Source organism: Lontra canadensis, unplaced genomic scaffold (genome assembly GCF_010015895.1).
Source record: "Lontra canadensis isolate GAN:19392208 unplaced genomic scaffold, GSC_riverotter_1.0 scaffold1, whole genome shotgun sequence".
Taxonomy (NCBI): domain Eukaryota; kingdom Metazoa; phylum Chordata; class Mammalia; order Carnivora; family Mustelidae; genus Lontra; species Lontra canadensis.
Window position 1 is genome coordinate 15,541,784 of NW_022630995.1, and position 8,597 is coordinate 15,550,380.

The following is an 8,597-nucleotide window of genomic DNA, read 5'->3' on the forward strand; positions in this document are numbered from 1 at the left end:
AACTTCTTCCTCTGCCTGCAGCTTCCCCGGTTTGTCCACTCACTCTCTCTCTCTGTCAAATAAATACATATAATCTTTAAAAAAAAATTTTAAAAATCAAAATTCAGTAGAAGACCAGAAAAGAGGGGGGAAAAAAACTCACAAAATTACAGGTGGGACAAATAGAAAGCAAAGAGCAAAATAGTAGATTGAAACCTAACGTATGGATTATTATTTTAAATATTAATCACAGACCTGTACCCCTGGGGAAAAAAATATATGTTTATAAAAAATAAAAAAAATTTAAAAAAATATATTAATTTTGTGCACATTACAATCAAAACAGATCATGAGGTAGGTTATAAATGAATATAAAGCTATAGGCTATATACAAGAAAGCAACACAGAAATATACATAAAGATTAAAAGTTAAGTTTGAATTTCCCATGAAGATGGAGTTACAGGAAATCAATTTATCTTTCCTTATAAAAAAGGTAAAACACAGAACAAAACAAATGAAATAACAGCACTCAAGAAATCGGACAGCAGGACAATGATAAGTGAATGATGGGAAGCAAAGGAGAGGATCCATGTGACTTCCAGCTTACTTCCTGGAGAAGGTTTCTAAGTTATGATCCAGGGTCGGGGCAACACTACATAGATTGTCTGTCTCTCATTGAAGAGACTGGGCTGAAATTCTAGGGAAGACAAGATGGCAAGAGTTTACAGAATAGAGTATCAGACAGGAGAAACTGCAAGAGAGAAATTCCAGAGATCTGAGGAGAGTCTTCTTCCGACACTTAGATGAGCACTGATCACCACATGCGCATGCCAAAACTACCCAGCGCTGAGACATAAACGGCCGGGATTATGGGGACTACTGCTTGAAGATTATATAGGGTCAAGAGTAGTGCCTATTTCTAACAACTAAGAGCAGAAAAACTCAATTCAGAGAATATCGCTTGAGATAATAAGAAGGATTTTGCTTTAGTTATGGGGAAAAAAATTAACCCCAGATTAAATATGTCTTTGTACCCACCTAACAGAGATTAATTAATACTCTAAAAAAATAAATAATACCCTAAAAGATCAAACTGTTTCTAAGTAACTATCTATGTCCCAAAACATGGGTGTATTTTCAACTATTTTATTTTATTTATTTAACAGAGAGATCTGAAGTAGGCAGAGATTAGGCAGAGAAAGAGGGAGGGGGAAGCAGGTTCCCCACTGAGCAGAGAGTCCGACGTGGGGCTTGACCAGAGCCCCACGTGGAGCTTGATCCCAGGACCCTGAGATCATGACCTGAGCTGAAGGCAGAGGATTAACCCACTGAAACACCCACGTGCCCTAAAATGGGTGTATTTTCAGTACAAAACCTTACATTTGGTTCTTTATATCTTTTATTGACTTGCTAAGGCTTTCAAATTTTTCATTTCATTCAAGAGTGTTTATAATTCTTTACTGAAGCATTTTTATCCTCCCTGGTTTAAAATTGTGTCAAGTAATTCTGTCATCTTTATTTTCCTGCTGTTGATATTTATTGTCTTTTTTCATTCAGTTTGAGGTCTTCCTAGTTCTTGGTATGTTGAATAATTTTTTTATTGAAACTTGTTGTATTATGAAATTCTGAAGCTTACTTAATTTTTGTTTTAACTGTTTTATTTTGTTTGGATATTGCTGTGGCTGGAGAAAGTTGTTATCACCTCACTATTAGTAGGTGGAGGTAAGTCAATTTCTTATTGGGTCTCCATTGACACCTGAAGGGTTTGGGAGGCTTTTCCTTCCTCTTAAGTAAGAATGAGAACACTGCTCTTCATGTGGCTTCCGCTGACACTGCAGTGAGGATGACATTGCCCCTCCTGGGCAATAGTGAAAATCCTGCCTTTCATGTAGACCTCCTCTGACATTTCCTCACATAGGAGGGAGCACTTTGATCCTGTTGAAAGGGGTGAAATTGTAGGCTTGCTACATATTCTTCTGAGTGGGATGTCTTGTTATTGGCCAACGGGAATGAAAGTTTCATCTTTATACTGTGTATTCTCTGACACCATTGTAACAGGTTCTTCATTATAGCCTTGGGAGGCTGAAAGTCGATGTTCTCCATTCAATCTTAGCTGGAGGAAAGGAGGGTAAGAGCAGTATTTTCTATGGTATTTGCCTGGAATAAAGTAGTTACAATCTGAAAATTTTACATCTGTTTGGCAGGTCCTGGTCCTTTTACTAGAGAGAGTCAGTTTTGTTTGGGTTTTATTTTTATGTGTGCCTATCAGTATTTTTAAGTAGTCAGCTTCTTTATCTCCAAATTGAGGACTTATGGGCAAAAATAAGATTCAGGGAATTCACTTCCTTGTCATTTCTAAGACCCAAGATAATTAACCAGTCTACTTTATTCTCTCCATTTTTCATAATCTTCTGAGTTTTGTTTTAAATATAATACCCAGGGTTTTTAACTGTGCTAAGTGGAAGCAATGAAGAAAAGTATACCTACTCCATTTTCCCTGAAATAGAAGTCTACATTTTCTTTTTTGTGTTAGGTTGAATAATATGAGTCTACATAAACATTTGATCACATTGACTTCTGTCTTCCTCAAAGCTAGTTTCCTATTCCACAATAAATTTTAGAGTAACTTTTGCATAATATTTAAAACTCAGTTCTGGTGAATCTTGCCTGTAAAGTTTAAGTTGTAGGTATAATAAGGAGTAAAGATGGGATTCTCCTTAATGGTGCCATTCTATTTGCATTAAAACTATGATTTGGGGCATTAAATATGCTTGATATATAGATTTTTAGAGCTTTAGGTTTAATCTCCCACTTAGAAATCATTATAATATATTTAGGAATAGTTTTGGATTTGGAAGTATTGTGGAAGAAAGGAGTAGAATATGCAAACCTTGTTTGAGCTGAAATACCGCCTCTACTTTTACTGGCTTTGTGACTGTGTAATAATTATTTAACCTCAATTTCATTTTTTATCTCTAAAAGAACAATGATATTTGCCATAATTATCTCAGTGGATTATTTTATCCCTAAATTTTAAATTTTATATAAATCATTATTCATTGATAACAATCATTACAAAATTCACTATTAAAACCACATATTTCTGAGACTACATTGATCTGAGTCACTGATAATTTTTCAAAAGAAAAATATAATGCATGTGCAAACTTCCTGATCAATAAAATATGAATTTTATGGACATCAAATACACCTGATAATAATAATATGTTTAGAGATTCATAAAGCTCAATGAATATCAATCAGAATTAAAACAAAGAAAGCCAAGTGTACATACTTACTTAATAGAGAAAGAGCTGCAACATGACTTTTAATAACACATTAAGAGTTCTGCACATGATATCTATATATAAGTAAGCTCCTGATGGGCTGATTCTCCGACTGAAATAAATTTTAAACTTGGTAGATAATTTCAAAATGACAAGGAAAACAACAGAATTTACTCAAATGCTTTGCAGCATGAACAAAGACAAGCTAGCTGATTTAGAAGATCAACTTCTATATGCAAGAGAAAAGTGACAACATAGGCAAATTTTCTGTTGTTAGAGCTTTCAGTTAGAGGAAAGCCCATGTATAGCTCTGTGTAAGGCATTTGCAAGTTCGAAAGAAAGAAAATTCATCTTTATGGTGTGATTGAGAAGACAGAGCCCAGTATCATTATAGCCACAAAAACATGCACAGGGAATTTCAAAGGAGAAGAGCAGTAGAGGAGATAGCTGCATTCTATGTACAAACTGTCCAGAATCTGGTTGATACATAAGGTTTCCATGTATAGAGTAGACTGCAAGCAACCCAACTATGGATGAAGACACTGAAATCAGATTTCAGCTCCTCTCCAAGATATGGAGTTTGAATTTTGAGTTTATTCAAGTTAAAGTTCCTGTTAAATATGCCAATATCCTTAAAAGGAGTATAACAGAATCCTTAGTATCAACAATATTATTTTCACAATGTGCAAATATAAACCAGAATTGCTCAACATCTGAGTAACCAGGAAAATGTGACCCATTATCAAATATAAAAGACAATCGACAGAAATGATCTCTGAGATGACCCAGATACCAACAGATATCACTAGAGAAGAGCTTTAAAGCTCTTATAATAACTATACTTGCTAATATAATGAAAAATATTTTTGTAATTAGTGAAAAAATATATAATATGAACAGAAATTTTGAAACAATAAAAAAACCAAATGGAAATACTCCAACTAAAAAATAGAACTGAAATAAAATTTCACTGATTGTCTTAACAACAAAATAGGGATTACACAGGAGAGAATCTGTGAAACTGAAAAAGTTCAATACAAATTATCCAATATAAAAAACAAAGAGGAAAAAAGACTGAAAAATATTAATACAGTGTCTGGGACTTCTGAGACAATCTCAAAATATTTAAAATACTTGTTATTGCAGTCCCCAAAGGAGAACAGGAAAAAAGTTTCGAGAAAATACAAAAATTTTCCTATTTTGGTACAAAATATATAGTCTCAAAAAGTGCAATATATTCAAAGCAAGCTAGATATAAGAAAACTATACCTAAAAATATCATAGAAAAAGTACTGCACACCAAAAATAAGAAAAATCCTGAGTGAAGCTACATAGGGTAATCTACAACAAAATCCATGGATGCCAGAAGACAGTGGAATAAACCTGTAAAATATTGAGAAAAAATCTATCTACTCAGAAATATCATATGTTGCAAAAAAATATCTTTAAAACAGAAAAAAATAAAGACATTTTCACATAAAATATATTGATACCAGAATGTAGTATAAGAAATGGTAAAGAAAGTATTTAGGCTGAAAATAAATGATACAAGAGGATTTTTAGAGGGGAATAAAGGAGGTCAAAATGCTAAAAACTTGATAAATGTAAAAGACAATATTTTCTTATTGTACTGTAAAGTACATACATGATTTAAAGCAACATTATAGTATTATCATGTAAAATTATAATCATATTGTGATTATGTCATTAAGAGAGGGAAATGTTCCCACATAGTCCAATGTTTCTATGTTTTACTTACAGAGGAATATTATCAAACATAAGAAGAATATTATTAGAATATGCATAAATAATTATAATATGTATATAAATAATTACTTTTTGTAATAATTATATATAAATGATCAATAAGGATGAGATTGGGTAAATTACCTTTAGATATCAGTGGTACAAGTGGAAAACTGTTTCTGAGGAAGGTTTTCAATAGGAATACACACAAAATGAAATCCCTTCCAGGAAAGAACTGCCAAGGTGACAGATTAGGCAGAAAAAACAATGTATTAAGTATATTAAGGGTAAAGATATCAGAACAACTCATCAAAATAAAACAAATCAGTGGGGAAAAAAGTTGCTTCAGCATAACAGATACAGTATATACAGATCTAGTTCATGCACATTCATGTGTTAACACTAAAGATCCATGTAAATTGGAGCTGCTTGAAAAGTTTTCTGATCTTGTCCACTTTCTCTAGATTTCATCAGCTAGGATGATATCAATCATAACTTTGTAATGAATACGTGAACTGTGTAATTAGATATGAATCTCTGGGATAATCATTAATCAGTATAGATACATAAATCTATTTTCCAGTAATCAGAATAGATACATAAACATATATGGGATATATGTGTGTGTGTACTAGATACTGAGTTTCACAGTTACATATATACCACAATATTTATTTTATTATGCAATAGTTACATACAGTTCTATATGTATATATACACTACAATATTAATATGGTATACAGGAGCTATATATATTATATATATGCTATTATATGTAATATGATATGTGTGGGCTATATACATATATGTAATATATATGTGGGCTATAAACATGAGCTATATACATATATAATATATATTATGGAATAGTTACATATAGTTTTATATATATTTATATATACTGTTACATATATTATATATAAGATATGTGCATTATGTAATATATAGATTTGTACTTAGCAGTTGAGTCTGGTGAAAGAAAGAACATTACAACCACATCACATTCACATTTAAATAAGGCCGATGTTGCAGATGCTAAGGTTAGGAGGGCACACCAATCAACGCAGCTGCCATGTTTTACTCTAATTTCCATCCCTGTTGCTCTCTTATAAGAAGTCCACATGCTATAAGAAAGAAATAGGTGATTTCAAATCTACTAATTATTATCATGATGTTATTAATTTAGACCAAGATAATAATAAGATGGTGTCTATAAAGAAAGACTTCATTATGGAATTAATTGCTTTGATTAGGGTCAACACAGGAGAAAAGATTTGCATAGCATTTAAGAAACAATTACTTTGATGGCTATTCAGGAGCCAAAGACATGCAAATTTAAAGAGGGCATTTTACAATTTCCCCTTTTACATTCAGATGCTAAGTTCTCTGATAAACCCCACTTGTTCAACAGAAAATTAAAATCACTGAATTGAGGAAAATCTGAATAATGATGTATTATTGATGTATTCTGTAAATGTTCAAATTATTCTTGGCTTCAATTTCAAATTTATTTCATAGAAACAAAAAATGGCATTACAAAGTCAATGTTAATCTTAGTGTTGATGTTGTGGTTGTTTTCCCCTAATAGATGTCGATAGAAGTAAATTATAGTTATCTTTATGAATTTACTGTTACTCTTTTTATTCTCATAGTTCTTGACTTGAAGACACATATGGAATGAGAAATTTCTCTATGTTTAACACCTGCTTCCAATTCATTGACTAAAAATGTAACTTAATTCTTTTGTTTTGCTGTTCTCAGTATTTTTATTGCATTTTTCTCTTTGATGAGTGTTTAAACTCATTTTGAGAGAAAACATCTCAGATAAATCTGTCATATAAAAATATATTCTTGAAAAATGAAAAATTACCAATATATTTGATATGTGTAAGTAAACTAATTTTGTTTTCCCTTTTCTCTTATTTTCTTGGTTGGTGTTCACTGTAAGGTCTCTTTGAAGTAAATGACCAAAAGCATACCCAGGGGCATATTTGACCATTAAAATTTAGAGGGAGTCATGAGCCTGTAAATGTCAAGATATTTGACTACTATTGAATAATAAGCAAACTAAAAATAGTTTTCTGATTCTAACACATCTGCTTTATATTGAAGAGTGACCGTAAACCAAATTGCCATATGTTCTTTTAAAAACATATATGAGCAAAACTATTTCCCTTTCATACTCTCTTTTTTTTTTTTTTAATTAAGCTCTCATATCAACATCTTACTTTGAAAATAAAAGGAAAAGGTAAAAATGTGGAAACAAAACCAAAAATACAAAAGTCCGATTTATCTTTGCCATTTTAATTAACAACAACAAACACATCTAGAAGATACAGTATTCCTGGTATTGTCTTTCATATAATCATTTTAGGTACATGAGACATTACCATGAAAAATTCTTACTAAAATTTTCTTTATTCAGGATCCATAAATCCTAAGTAAAAACCAAAAGTGCATCTATGAAAGAATTGTTTTTCATTTTAACAACTTTTTTCTCAGAGCCATTTTAGGTTCACAGCAAAACTAAAAGGAAGGTACAGACATTTCTTATATTCCTTCCTGTCCCCACACAATTGCAGTGGTCTGTGCTCCATTTTTCCCCAAACAATACATTGATATTTATATAAGATATTTGTGAGTAAATAAAGCTGTCTTTCCAGTCCTTCCATATGATGCAGGTATGCTGGGTCTGAGGACCCAAAGGGGGATCCTGCAGGACCAGCGGCCAAAAGGGTCCTTGGCTTCCCACAGGATGGAAGTCAAATGTAAGCCAATATGAGGGGAAAGCAGAGTTTTTTGAAGATAGAGAGAGCAGATACAGACCTGCTGAGTGTCCAGGAGACTCAGAACTGAAAGGAAGAAGTCCCCTTTTTCTTGGGGTCTGAGGATTTTCTTGGCTAATGTGGTCTGGTGCACAGGTCCTCTTAGGCATCCAGGAACCAGTCAGAATAGGGACAGGGTCCAGGTGTCCTTCATAAGTCATTCATTTCCTACAGTCAGGGGTCTTGATGTTGAAGTATGATGAGTCAGTGATCTTGGAGTGTTGGGTCCCCCTAAAATGAGTACCCCAATAATGGGTCCGTGATTAAAGGAGCGAGACTGATACAAAGCGAAAGTCAAGCAAAGCTTTATTTCACGCCAAGTATCAAGAATCAAACCAAGGGCCAGGGCCGCCCCTTACAGAGAGGACAACCCCTCCCTGCTTTCCAGACTAACTTTTATAGAGCAAAGGCCATGTGGTTGGGCCTGGCCACATACAGGTGGCCAATGAAATTGTAACGCACAGAGAAAGCTGCATAGTCATGCTAGGTGACCAATTGAATTACAATTTACCCTAGTAGACATTTGAACCAGCCTATCACCTTGGTCAGAATTGGTGCCCAAAAGGTGCCCAAAGGGCGGGGCCCATACTCCTTGGTAGCTAGGAGACAGTATGCGCCCCCACTGACTGAATACCTCCCCCTGGCCTGTCCCACCCTTGTATTTGGACTTTGTTACCTGGGACTGGTCTCTGGGACTTGTTTTTAAGTAAGTTCCCCTGGGGGAGGGGGCGCAGAGTCAATTTAAGTTTTACAACAAAA